The sequence below is a fragment of the Bombina bombina genome, chromosome 5 (assembly GCF_027579735.1).
Source record: "Bombina bombina isolate aBomBom1 chromosome 5, aBomBom1.pri, whole genome shotgun sequence".
NCBI classification, from domain to species: domain Eukaryota; kingdom Metazoa; phylum Chordata; class Amphibia; order Anura; family Bombinatoridae; genus Bombina; species Bombina bombina.
This window is the reverse complement of record NC_069503.1, coordinates 749,859,076-749,872,177: the sequence shown is the minus strand read 5'-3', so window position 1 is coordinate 749,872,177 and position 13,102 is coordinate 749,859,076.

Sequence of the window (13,102 nt, the reverse complement as noted above, 5' to 3'; positions counted from 1 at the left end):
ATAACAAATTTCAAAGTTATGTATATTTCCACTCCCCTTGTACCATGTGATAACAATCAGCCAATCAGAAATGCATATACGTATAGTCTGTGAATTCTTGCACATGCTCAGTAGGATCTGGTGACTCAAAAATTGTAAATATAAAAGACTGTGCACATTTTTTTTAATGGAAGTAAATTGGAAAGTTGTTTAAAATTACATGCTGTATCTGAATCATGAAAATTTGATTTAACCTGAGTGTCCCTTTAACAAATCTTTATTTGTTGACGATTACGTTGTGATATTCAGCACACAATTTTCGGCACTACGTGTATGAAATCTTCAACCAATCAGATTAGCTATTTATGCATCTCATTATGACAAAAACTATTCCTCATTTGCATGCGCACAAAACCGGCAACTGGCTACGATGCAGGGTTGAAGCTTCACCAACTAAGGGCTAGATTTATTAAAGCTGAGGCGTACAGGGGCCCCTGTACACCTCAGCTCGCCTGTGGCGGTGTGAAAATACCCGCAGGTATTCGGCATTGCACACAAGCGCAATTTTGCGCTCGCGTGCAATCCCGCCCCCTGCCTGCGCACAGCCAATCACATGCGGGCAGGAGCTGTCAATCTCGGTCTGACTAGACCAAGGAGATTGAATTTTGCCACATTAGAGGTGGCGAAGAGGCTAGGGAAGCAGCGGTCTGGTGACCGCTGCTTGATAAATGACGGCGAGCAAGTTCTTGTGAGAACTTGCAGCCGTAGGGCGTTAATAAATCTAGCCCTAAATGAATGCTCGTTACAACTAGGGAGATTCTTTAAGCCTACACCACTTACCTGTCAAAGCACTGCTGGATCTTATGATCTATGTTCGATAGAGCGGGTCTACTATGTTGGAGACAGTCTTGAAGGGAGTGACGTTTGCAATGACGTTGCGCAATCTTGCGCATGCGCTGTGAGAATTTTCAGCGCCATATTTAAACTGCAGTTGTTGCCCAGGATTGGATAGAAGAGACAGATCCCACGGAGTGGGTTTGGAAAAAATGATTTTCAGAAAGAAGATTACAGCGATAAGGTAAAGATCTCCTAATGAGATCCTATTGAGAAGATGCTTGTTTTGGATAGTTAGTTAGTAAAAAGCATAGTTATATTTTGCTTACAGTGTCCCTTTAATCACCTTGTGGTGGAATATTAGTATTCATATTGAAAGAAGGTTCTTGTTGTAAAAATTAAATCACGTGATCATCAATGTGATTGTGTGATTTCAAGGCCAGGATCATATCACGGGGGATTGCCTACACTTCTAGGCACGCCCCCCAGACCGATCCTTGCTGGATGCTGTATATGGTAGGACGTTCCATACCGTCTTAGAGGCGTTAAAGCCCAGCGCTGTTAGGACAGCATGGAATGTCCTAATGGGTTAAAGGGACAGATTACATCACATACAAACACAACATATGCAGTCTTAAAGGGACATCTTACCCAATGCTTGGAGTCTTGTAGGGACAATCACACACACTGCCTTTAAAGGAACAACTCTCGCCACACCTGCATTCTTAAAGGGAATAATTGCATTACACACAATGTACACATTAGTAAATGGAAAGCTCAGCCTATAATCATTTTTAAAGGGACAGGCACACACAATGTACACAGGTCTTAATGGTAAAGATGCTCCACACACACACAACCTGAAAGGGACATTAAACACTTTGAGATGATAAATTGTAAAAATAAAAAAAACTCTGCAATATACTTTCATTATTTATTTTGTCTCCTTTTCCTGTAATTCCATTCTGAAATTGTGAGCTTTTCGGTTCCTGCCCTAACTGGTCACAGCAGACAAGCTAACCTGTAACAACACTGCAGCTCCCATTGTTTTATAGACACTACAACTTTACACTTATTTTGTCAATATTTAAGCAGATAATTAAACTTTAACCCCTTCCTACCGGGACTTATTTGTCTACATCGGAACAAAGTAAAAATTTAAATCACTCGATCATTCTTGCAACCGTGTGATTTCAATAATGGGTTCAGGTCAGAGGGGAGTGCCTATGACACTATGTATGCCCTCCAGCCCGCAATCCCATTTAGGAAGCGGCTATGGCTTCAAGACAGGCAAACAGCCAGGACGCTCCATGCCGTCCTAACGGTGCTAAAGCCCAGCGCAGTCAGGACGACATATAACGTCCTAACGGTGGGAAGGGGTTATAAAATACATCTACATCTTATTCTCAGACTAATATTTTCTTTGAATGCATCATTTTATCTAGCATTTGTTTAGTGTTTAATGTCCCTGTAAAAGGATATAGTCCTCCAGACTCACACTGTCATGAACACACACACGCCACACAGCCAATGCCCAGAGTCTTAATGGTACAAATGCATAAACACACAATACACACTGATTTGAAGGGATAGATCACACCATGTGCACAGTCTTAAAGGGACAGTCAACACCAGAATTTTTGTTGTTTAAAAAGAAAGATAATCCCTTTATTACCCATTCCCCAGTTTTGCATATCCAACACAGTTATAATAATACATGTTTTACCTCTGTAATTATCTTGTATCTAAGCCTTTGCTGACTGCCCCCTTATTTCAGTTCTTTTGACAGACATGCAGTTTAGCCAATCAGTGCTCATTCCTAGGTCACTTTACGTGCATGAGCTCAATGTTATCTATATGAAACATGTGAAATAATGCACTCTAGTGGTCAAAATGTATTCAGATTAGAGGCAGTCTTCAAGGTCTAAGAAATTAGCATATGAACCTCCTAGGTTTAGCTTTCAACTAAGAATACCAAGAGAACAAAGCAAAATTGGTGATAAAAGTAAATTGGGAAGTTGTTTAAAATTGCATGCCCTATTTAAATCATGAAAGTTTTTTTTTTTTGGACTTGACTGTCCCTTTAAAGAGACAGGCACAACTCAAAGTACACAGCCTTTAACACAACTTGCACCACACACACAGTCTAAAGCGATAGATCACAGTATGCACAAACACATACTCACAATCTTAAAAGAGACAGCTCACACAGTGCTCACATTGCCTTTAAAAAGATAGATTCCCTCACATGCAAATCCAAAGACAGAATTAAAGGTACAGATCACTGTATTGATAAACACATTCACAATGCACACAGCACTAAAGGAACAGCTGACACTACGCACACACAGTCCTTAAGGTACAGACACACATACAACTTACACAGATTTTTTTTTTTTTTTTCAAATTAATTTTTATTGGTAATTTAACATAATTATACAGACATGTAATTCGTCATAAATCATGAAATATTTAGCCAGGTACAATTGTAGTGTTACTTACTCTCACTATAAATTCTCATTCACAGAATAATATATACATAATACCGAAAAAAGGAAAACATAAGCAACCAGATATTAAACAAAGATTATATAAAAGAGGTTGGCAATATATATATAAAAATCCCTTCTTTTACCTCTATTCATAACCATTCCTCTCTGAGTCTGCTTTCCATTATATATAATGTGTTTTCAAACCTTAGGATGAGTTCCCTTTGGAACTCTCTGTCCTGTCTCTTAATCCAAAACTTCCACTTTTCAAAAAACCTGCTAACATTTACTTCAACGTTAGCCCAAATATAATTTTGCTCAACCAAAAATTGCTTCTGTACTATATTTTTCAATGTTTTAAGTGAAGGTGCACGTTCACTCTTCCACCCTTTTAAAACCAGGTTTCTACTTAAAATAATAAGCATTGCTAAAAATATTTTACAATCTGTAGCTTCTGTTTTCTTAAAGCTTAGGAATATAACATGTTCCGCCTGTAATAGCAACTGCATATTACAGATTTTATTAGCCCAAAATGATACCATTCTCCAGAATCTTTGTAATTTTGGGCAGTCCCATAAGCAATGAATTAGGTTGGCCTTAACATTTTTACATTTCTCACAATTGTATTTATTGTGCTCTTTTCCCCACTTACACATTATTTCTGGGGTTATATAAGTCATCCATAATATTTTAATATGCTGTTCACGTAGGGACATTGCTAGTGTAGCTCTTTCTACTACCCTGATGCTTTTTAATATGATGTCTGATGTCAGATTAGGAAAGTGCATAACCTTCCATTTAAGTGTAAGTTTAGCTAATGGATCATCATATTCTGTCTGTTTTATAATGTTATATAAAAGTGAGATAGAGTACTTCTCATTTTTATATGTGCTAAAGACTGGTAATAGGGCTGGGTAGTCCCAGTCTGTCCCGTATAAATTTATAAGTTTTAAGCAATAGTCTCTTAGTTGTATATATGCGTAGAAGTGTATATTCCTGCATTGAAATTGTTCTTGAGCCATCTCAAAGTCTATAACCTTTGGGTTATTCTGTTCCCTATTTACCATTTGTGTCACTTTAGTTAACCCATGCTCTTCCCATCTTGAGCCAACATCTGTTGAGAACCCCAGTATAAAATCTTGAATTCCCTTGATTGCAAGATACTTAGACAGATTTAGAGGGATTAAGACATCTCATGTTACATGCACCACATACACTGTTTAAGGTTGTATGTATTGTGTGCAGTGTGAGTTGTCCCTTTAAAGGCTACATGCATTGTGTCTCAGACTGACCATCCCTTTATGACAACGTGTGTTTGGGTGTGCTCATAAGGCTGTGAGCCTGTCCCTTAATGTGCATGATGTAAGCTGTTCCTTGAAGTGTGTGTTGTGTGTGTACTTTTCCCTTTAAGACTGAGCATCCCTTAAAGGCAGTGTAACTGTAATCTGTCGCTGTGTGTGTGGTGGGAGGGGTCTGTATTTACCAGTCCCTTTAAGATTATGTGAGCATGTGGTGAGCTGCCCTTTAAGGCTGTGCTGTGTGAACATTATTTTCTCAGCAGCTTATGCCAGTATGTTCAAAACATGCTGAAATGTATATAAATATGTAGCTGATGTTTTCACACAATGTATCCATGTGGGTGAGCATAGCTCATACATTAGTGCTGGATGAGGAAAGCCTATGAGGAAAACACAGGTTTTACACCACAAAATATGGCTCTCAATTTTGTTCCTGGAGACACAAACACTGTAGTATTGTTGGTAGCCCTTATTTAACCTCTAAATAAAAATTAGGTTGCATGGCTGAGAAATTCATTTAGAACAGTAAACTCAGTTTTCCATTTTTCTAAACACAAACATCAAAAACGGACACATCATTTTAACAATGCATTTACATTGTTGTAAATATGTGTCACTAGTTGGTGTTGATCAGCTGACAGATCTGAAGATCACATTTCTAAACTTTGCATAACACCCTCAAACTGGAAAATAGGTTACAGATCAATTTTCTCTCTCTGAAATTGTTTCCAAACTACCATATGTAGTGCTGCAAATCACTGCTATGTATAAGCATTTTTCTGGGCAGACGATGAGGGACATCTGCTGGTGCAGTGTGTATTAATCTCTCTGTGATAGGGTTTGTTTAGTTCTCACCTCCTCTTAGTTTTTATACATTTGCTATACAACAGATGGAGAAGATGATCTAGAGAACTGTCATTAGATAATATATCTACAAGTTCTTTGCTTTCCATCTCAGCTGTCATATGTTGCAAAAGCCTGGGTGCTACTGAGAAAAAAAACAAAAACATTATTTAAATAGGCAATTTATTGTATTTAAGGGACATAACACAGTAAACAAATGTTAGATATAATGATGTAATTGAAACAAAAATTATTTCAAGAAAAAAATGTAAATGTATTTTTTAAAATGTATTAGTTGTTTGAACATTGAAGATATACATGTAAAAGGTTTAGGTTTCATAATGTAAAGGGCGCTGACATATTGGAACCTAGGTTTTCCTTTTAACTCTTTCTTATGCTGAGGACAATTGAAGACAGATAAATATAATAAAGTGTGTAAACACGGCTGTAGGTAATAAATAACTGTATAACAGGGTTTCCACACAACCTTGTTTGCACATTGTTTTATTACCTGTTTTATATATGTCCCTATCTTCAGCAGATGAGATAGATAAGGGGGAACCTAACCAACAAGTGGTGCCCATTACTTTATAGAAGGGGACAAAATAAATATTGAAAATCTATTGAAAAGTTTGTTTATCTACAAATAATGAAACATAATTATTTCAGAAACATAGATTTTGACAGTAGATAAGAAACAAAGACCCAACAAGTTTGCAAAAAATTGTCATGATCTAGTTCATAGATCAGCCTTATGCTTATCCCAGGCATTCTTGATGTACCCCACAGTGTTTGTCATTACCACCTCTAATGGAAGTTTATTCCATGAATCAACCACTCTTTTGCTGTGTTTGGGAGATCTATTTGTTTTGTTTATCAAACATACACTAAGGGTCATAGACAAGATTCAGATCAATATGTGTGTAAATGTGTGTGTCAATATTAAAGGGCCATGATACATACCCAAATGTTGAAACACTTGAAAATAATTCAGCATAGCTGTAAAAAGCTGACTAGAAAATATCACATTAACATCGCTATGTAAAAAAAGAACAATATTTTACCTCAAAATGTCCTAAGTATTCACACCCATTGTAAAGGACTTTAAGCAGGAAATCAGTGTGCCTGTCCCGGGACCTGCAAGGGAGCATGCCTCATGCACACTCATGTTATTTTCCTACTCAGTTTAAAGAAGTTTACAATGAAATCTCATGAGAGTTAAGTGAAATCTCATGAGATCACAATAAAAAAATTCATGACCTCAGCACTGCTGTTTCTGATTGGCTGCTGTTCATTTCTTCCTTTTTTTTTTTTAACCTGCAGTGGGGCAGTAACTAAAAGATAACTTTTTACACAGCATTTACTCTGGTGAACTGAAGAAATTGTGAGGTAAAATATTTTCCTTATTTTACTTAGAGATGCTCAGGTGATATTTTTCTGTCAACTTTTTACAGTTATACTGCATCACTTTTAAGTGATTTAGCACATGAGTATTATGTCCCTTTTAAATTACAGATTTATTTGTAAGTTATAGGGTCAGTCTAGTCAAAATTAAGCTTTCATGATTCAGATAGGACATGCAATTTTAAACAACTATCTAATTTAGAAAAAAGAAAGGTACAATGTGTTTCTTTTGCTCCTTAAGTAAAACACAGTGCAGAGTAGAGATAAGGATAAAAAACTTTATTCGGTGTATTCCATAAAACAGAGAAGTGTTCCTCAAAAGTTAAAAATGCGGTACAGAGAAAGTTTGACCGGTTTCGGTCATTGCGACCGTAGTCATAAACCTAAAAACAGTTTGCCATTCTAAGGCTTTTAATCAGACTGTTGTTCTCCTATTGGAGAATCCAGTCACTCCCATATATTAACTCTTTGTTAACTCATAGTAATACAAGACACAAGATATGATGTGACCTTATGTTTAGAAAAAAGACATAGAAAACCATGGACAAATATTGGAATATGCAAGGCATTGTGTACATAATTTAAATAGTATAATGCTTAGTTTTCTATAGTCAGCAAAATGCAAAATATTTGTACCTAAAAATCAAAATTTTATGAAAAGTGGAAAATAAGGCAATAGAAAAGAAAGCAATAAAAATTACAACAAAACCAACATGTTGTTTTAAATACTAAAGTGCCCTTTCTGATTAAACTATCACAATAAGTGATTAAATATTTCTCAAACCGAGTATATACTCTCAATATAAAAATAATATATAAAGAAGAAATCACTTAACTATTGTAACAAGATAATCAAAGTGTAATGTATGCTCTAATTATGCTATCTCATCTGGTGTATGTGAATTAGATGCTAAGTTCACACAAACGCTCAAAATATATCTACTCATGAATCAAAAGGGGAACAAGAGGTATAGCATACTGCTAATATTACAGTTGGTTTATATATAATAACCACAACATATTATGTACACAGATGGCAAATCAATACATAAATAAATGAATAAACCTTCCAGCCTCAACACTCACAATTTAGATATTTCTTTTTGGATTTAAATGTAAATCATTTCATACAATTAATGGATGGGTAAGATCTAACCAGGTAACAAGGGGATATTATACATATATGTATTAGGGTAAATGCCTAGAGGCCAAAAAAACAATCTCAAGTATACATCCCTAAAACCTATTAAATAATGTATATTGCTACCACCAAGTATATTTAAGGGGAGAACCTATAAGACCTAATCCTCTAAACAAAATGTGTGAAAAAGATTACGGAAATTTGCGGTATGGACATATGAAGGCGTATATGTGGATGAGTATCTATACAACCCTAAGAAAGATTCATTACCTATTCCAGTAATTAATGATGTCAAATTCAGAGTTGCATCCCACAGGTAGCAGGCTACCCAATTTATGTATCCAGAAAATCTCTTGTCTAGAGAGTATTTGAAGCTTATCTCCTCCCCTTGGGGGTTTCTGGATCTGTTCGATAGCCTGCCACCTGAAGGATCCAACATCACCATTGTGTGTTTCCAAAAAATGTCTGGACAGTGCTGACACTGCCCTTTCACCACTGATATGGGCCAAGTGTTCTTTGACCCTCGTGCCCACCTCCCTGGTCGTCCTTCCTACGTACTGCCTGTTGCAAGAAATGCACTCTATTAGGTAGACCACAAACTTACTTTTGCATTTAACACAGCCTCTTGTCTCAAATGTTTCACCAGTTGTGGCTGAAACAAAAGTTTCTTTAACATAAATGTGGTCACAAGATTTACAGGTACGTTTCCCGCACCTGTAAGTACCCTTAAAGTGCAACCAGGAGCTTTCAGGCTTTTTATTCCTTAACTTGGTTGGGGAAAGAATATTGCCCAAAGTCATGTTTCTCTTGTAGATGAACTGACAACCTTCACTGATGAAGGGCCTTAACTGTCTATCTCCCCTAAGAATAGGAAGATTCTTGCGAATAATGTTGGAGACTTGGTAATACTGATTAGAATAGGCGGTCACAAACAGAGGCTTCTGTTTATTACTATGTTGTTTTCTTTTTTCGCCTACTTTACTAGAAGTAAGTAATTGACTTCTATCAATAGTCTGTACTTCCCTGTAGGCCCTATCCACAATTTGCCTGGTATAATCCCTGGCTAGCAATCTACTTCTTAGTTTTTCACTCTCTCTCCTGAAATCTCCATCACATGTGCAGTTGCGCTTCACCCGCAAAAACTGCCCTTTCGCTATTCCTTTAAAAACATGCCCAGGATGATTACTGTGGGCATGTAGAATAGAATTACCTGTTATCGGTTTCCGGAAGAGAGAGGAAACTACACTCTTGCTTTGGTGATCAGATTTTAAGATGACATCGAGATAATAAATATTGGTACGGTGCCACTCATATGTAAACTCAAGGTTTACTGAATTGCAATTCAAGTAGGCCAAAAATTCTTCCGCCATTTGTGGACCACCGGACCAAATAATCAAGATGTCATCTATGAATCTCATGTACTTGATGACATTCCCAGAAAAAGTATTTCTATCCCCAAAGACGTGGAACCGCTCCCACCACCCCATAAATATGTTGGCGTAGGAGGGGGCAAACTTGGCTCCCATGGCGGTTCCACGCCCCTGGAGATAGAAATCATCTGCAAATCTGAAAAAATTGTGCTTAAGGAGAAACTCTATCACCCTGAGTATATATTGTTGGTAGTCATCTGACAATCCTGTATACATCTGTAGATGGAATTTAACTGCCTCAAGTCCAAACTCATGGGGTATTGAGGAGTACAGTGAGACCACATCAATGGTCATCCAACTGTACTCCTCTTCCCACACCACTCCTTCTAGTTTGGACAGGGTATGTGTGGTATCCCTCAGATAGCTAGGCAGTCTCTGCACCAAGGGTTGCAGAAACTGGTCTACCCATCTGGAGAGTGGTTCCATCAGTGAGCCAATGCCCGCCACTATCGGGCGTCCCCTGACATTATCCAGGCTCTTATGGACCTTTGGAAGATGGTGGAAGATGGGCATTACAGGGTTATCAACCATAAGGCAGTCAAAACTCTTCCTGTCAATAATGCCCATCTCCAAACCATCATCCAAAAGGTCCCTGAGTAATGCCTGGAATTGTAAGGTCGGGTCTCTGCTAAGGGAGGTGTAGGCTTCGGGATCACTAAGCTGCCTCTGGGCTTCGCCCACATACATGCTCTTATCAAGGACCACCACACTACCCCCCCTTATCAGATTGTCTAATGACTATACTGTCATTATTTTGTAATTTGATCATGGCTTCTCTCTCTCTCCTAGTCAGGTTAGAGGGACCTTTGTATTCTTGTTTGGAAAGAGTGGTCAGATCTTCGACCACCCTTTTATGAAAAACTTCCAAACTTTTCCCTCTAGCATGAATAGGATAAAAGTTTGACCTAGATCTCATCGTCACTGTATAGTTCTCAGGGCCTGTGTGTAGTTCACTATTGTGAGAAAGTTCCTCTAAATCCGTTAGAGTACAGATATCTTGGAATGTCATACCATCAAAGTTAGTATCAGCAGATGACCCCACTAAATATGGTTCTCTCTCACTTGTTTCTGTGTTTGGAAAATATTTCCTGAGCGTAAGATCCCTCACGAGTCTGTTCACATCTGTCTAATTTACTGTTATCGTCAAATTTGCTTTGTTCTCTTGGTATTCATAGCTGAAAACTAAACCTAGGTAGGTTCATATGCTAATTTCTAAGCCATTGAAGGCTGCCTCTTCTTTCAGTGCATTTTGACAGTTTTACACAGCTATTAAGTAGAAAAATAGAAACCAGCACAACACCACTCAGAGTCCCACAATGAGAAACTGTCAAAACTCACCGATATATAAGAAAATAGAAATAGTGGTCTCCAATAGATGCAGACAAATCCTTTTATTAGGTTACATATGATAAGATCCAAACAGCCACAATGTTTTGGGGTAACATCTATTAGTCATGTGATGCATTGGTCATTAATTTTTTGTTACCTTTATAGCAATACACCTGTGTTAATCCTTAATGGAAATAATATCATTTAAATACACATCGCCATCTAGTGGATGAAAATTAAAAACACTAACAGTTTAAAACAACCAGAAATTGACTGTTCAAGTTACATTTCATTTGTTACATTGTTAATGCATTCCAGGATAAACATTTTCTTTAACATTTTCTTAATATAGAAACAGTACAGCACAGCACCATTAACTCAACACACCAATTTAAAGGTAGTAATAAAAACTACCAACAAATTGTATAAAACAAATAAAGCCGGTTCAATAGAAAACTGACCAATTGATTTCCCTATTCATGCCTTTAAGTTCTAATGTATGAAGTTGGAAAATCCAATAGGTTTCCCGTTGTTTCAGTAATAGTTCCCTATTACCACCCCTCCTGGGGGTTTTAATCTGTTCTATTAATTGATACCTCAGTTGATTAATTTGTTGTCCTGCCCTTAAGAAATGACAAGCAACTGGAGCAGTAATCACATTAAATCTAATATTACTTTTGTGTTCACTAATGCAGTCACGGATGTGTCTAGTGGATTCACCGACATAGACACTCCCACATAGGCACTTGATCAAATAGACCACATACCGAGTATCGCAAGTAAAGTGATCACGATAGAAATATTTATGTCCAGTGTGGGGATGCAAAAAATAAGGGCTTTTAATGATGGAGCTACAGTTAATGCAGCCCAAGCACATAAAACATTGCAGGTTCTTCTTTGAAATATAAGTTTGTGAACTTGTTTTACCTGCACCAATGTTTGCCTTTACTAACACATCTCTCAAACTCTTGCTACACTTGTATGCTGGCATAAGGAACTGTTGAAATTCCTCTATGTTAGGATTGCATGTACTAAGCATATCCCAATGTTTCCGTATTGACTTGACTGTCAATTAACTTTTTTTGGAAAACACAGAGACAAAACAAATCCTCTTTGTATCATTTTTGATTTTTTTTAGATTTTAATAAGTCCTCTCTCTGAATTGGCCTTACATCCTCAATAACTTTGTCTATTAATTGTCCAGGGTAGCCCTTTTCCAAACATTTGTCACCCATTTCCTCTACTCTAGAATGTACAGTGTGATTATCAGAAACAATTATCTTTACTCTTAACATTTCACTGCGTGGTAAAGAATTAATCAAAGCTGGATGATATGCACTACTGAAATGCAATAAATTATTGCGGTCAGTGTCTTTTCTAAAAATAATTACAAGACAACAAAAAGTATCGGTGCACATCCAACCACTTAAGTCCACTCTTTCATGGCATATTTGTATATGATTCTGTCTGTCAAATATACTTACATAGCTTCTAATAAGATTGGGATAAACATCTTGCAATAATATTGGCTTATATTTGAGCTGCAAAAACAAATATACTTCTATCTGCTTAATATACTTACATAGTTCAAATAAAATTGGGATTAACATCTCGCAATAATATTGACTTATATTTATGCTGCAAAAAATTGCCTGTTAAATATGCCTTTAAATTTAAATAGCAACTTCTGTCTGCTAAATATACTTACATAGTTCAAATAAGATTGGGATAAACATCTCACAATAATATGGACTTATATTTATGCTGCAAAAAAATTGCCTGTTTAAATTGAAATAAAATAGGGATCTTAGTCACACAATATGATCATATTCTGCTAAGCCAGTCACCACTTACAAGGTGTCCCATATTAGACTGGTCCTAACACTAACCAGTTTCCACACTGCAGCAAGTCATGTCTACACAGTGTGAAGCTTCCTAGCTTATTAAGTATATCACAATTTATCTGAACACACCTGGGCTGGGTGGCGTGCATTAACCAAGGGGGAGGGATTTGGTCAGCTCCCTATTCAAAGATACAACAAAGTGGTTTTTTGGTTAAGCACACCACAAAAGGACTGTTTGATCTTAGCACACATATTGTGGGAGTACTACCGAAGTGACCAAAACAATTACAAGACAACAAAAAGTAACGGTGCACATCCAACCACTTAAGTTCTTTTCTAAAAATGTCAGTCCTAAATCCAAAGCCATCCTTAATGACAGTTACATTCAAAAAGTCCAATTTAACTTCACTGCAGGATAATTTGAATTTAATATTGGTAGTGGGATTATTCAATTCCTCATCAAATTGCTCAAGGGATCCAATGTCGCCAACCCAAATACCGAAAATATTGT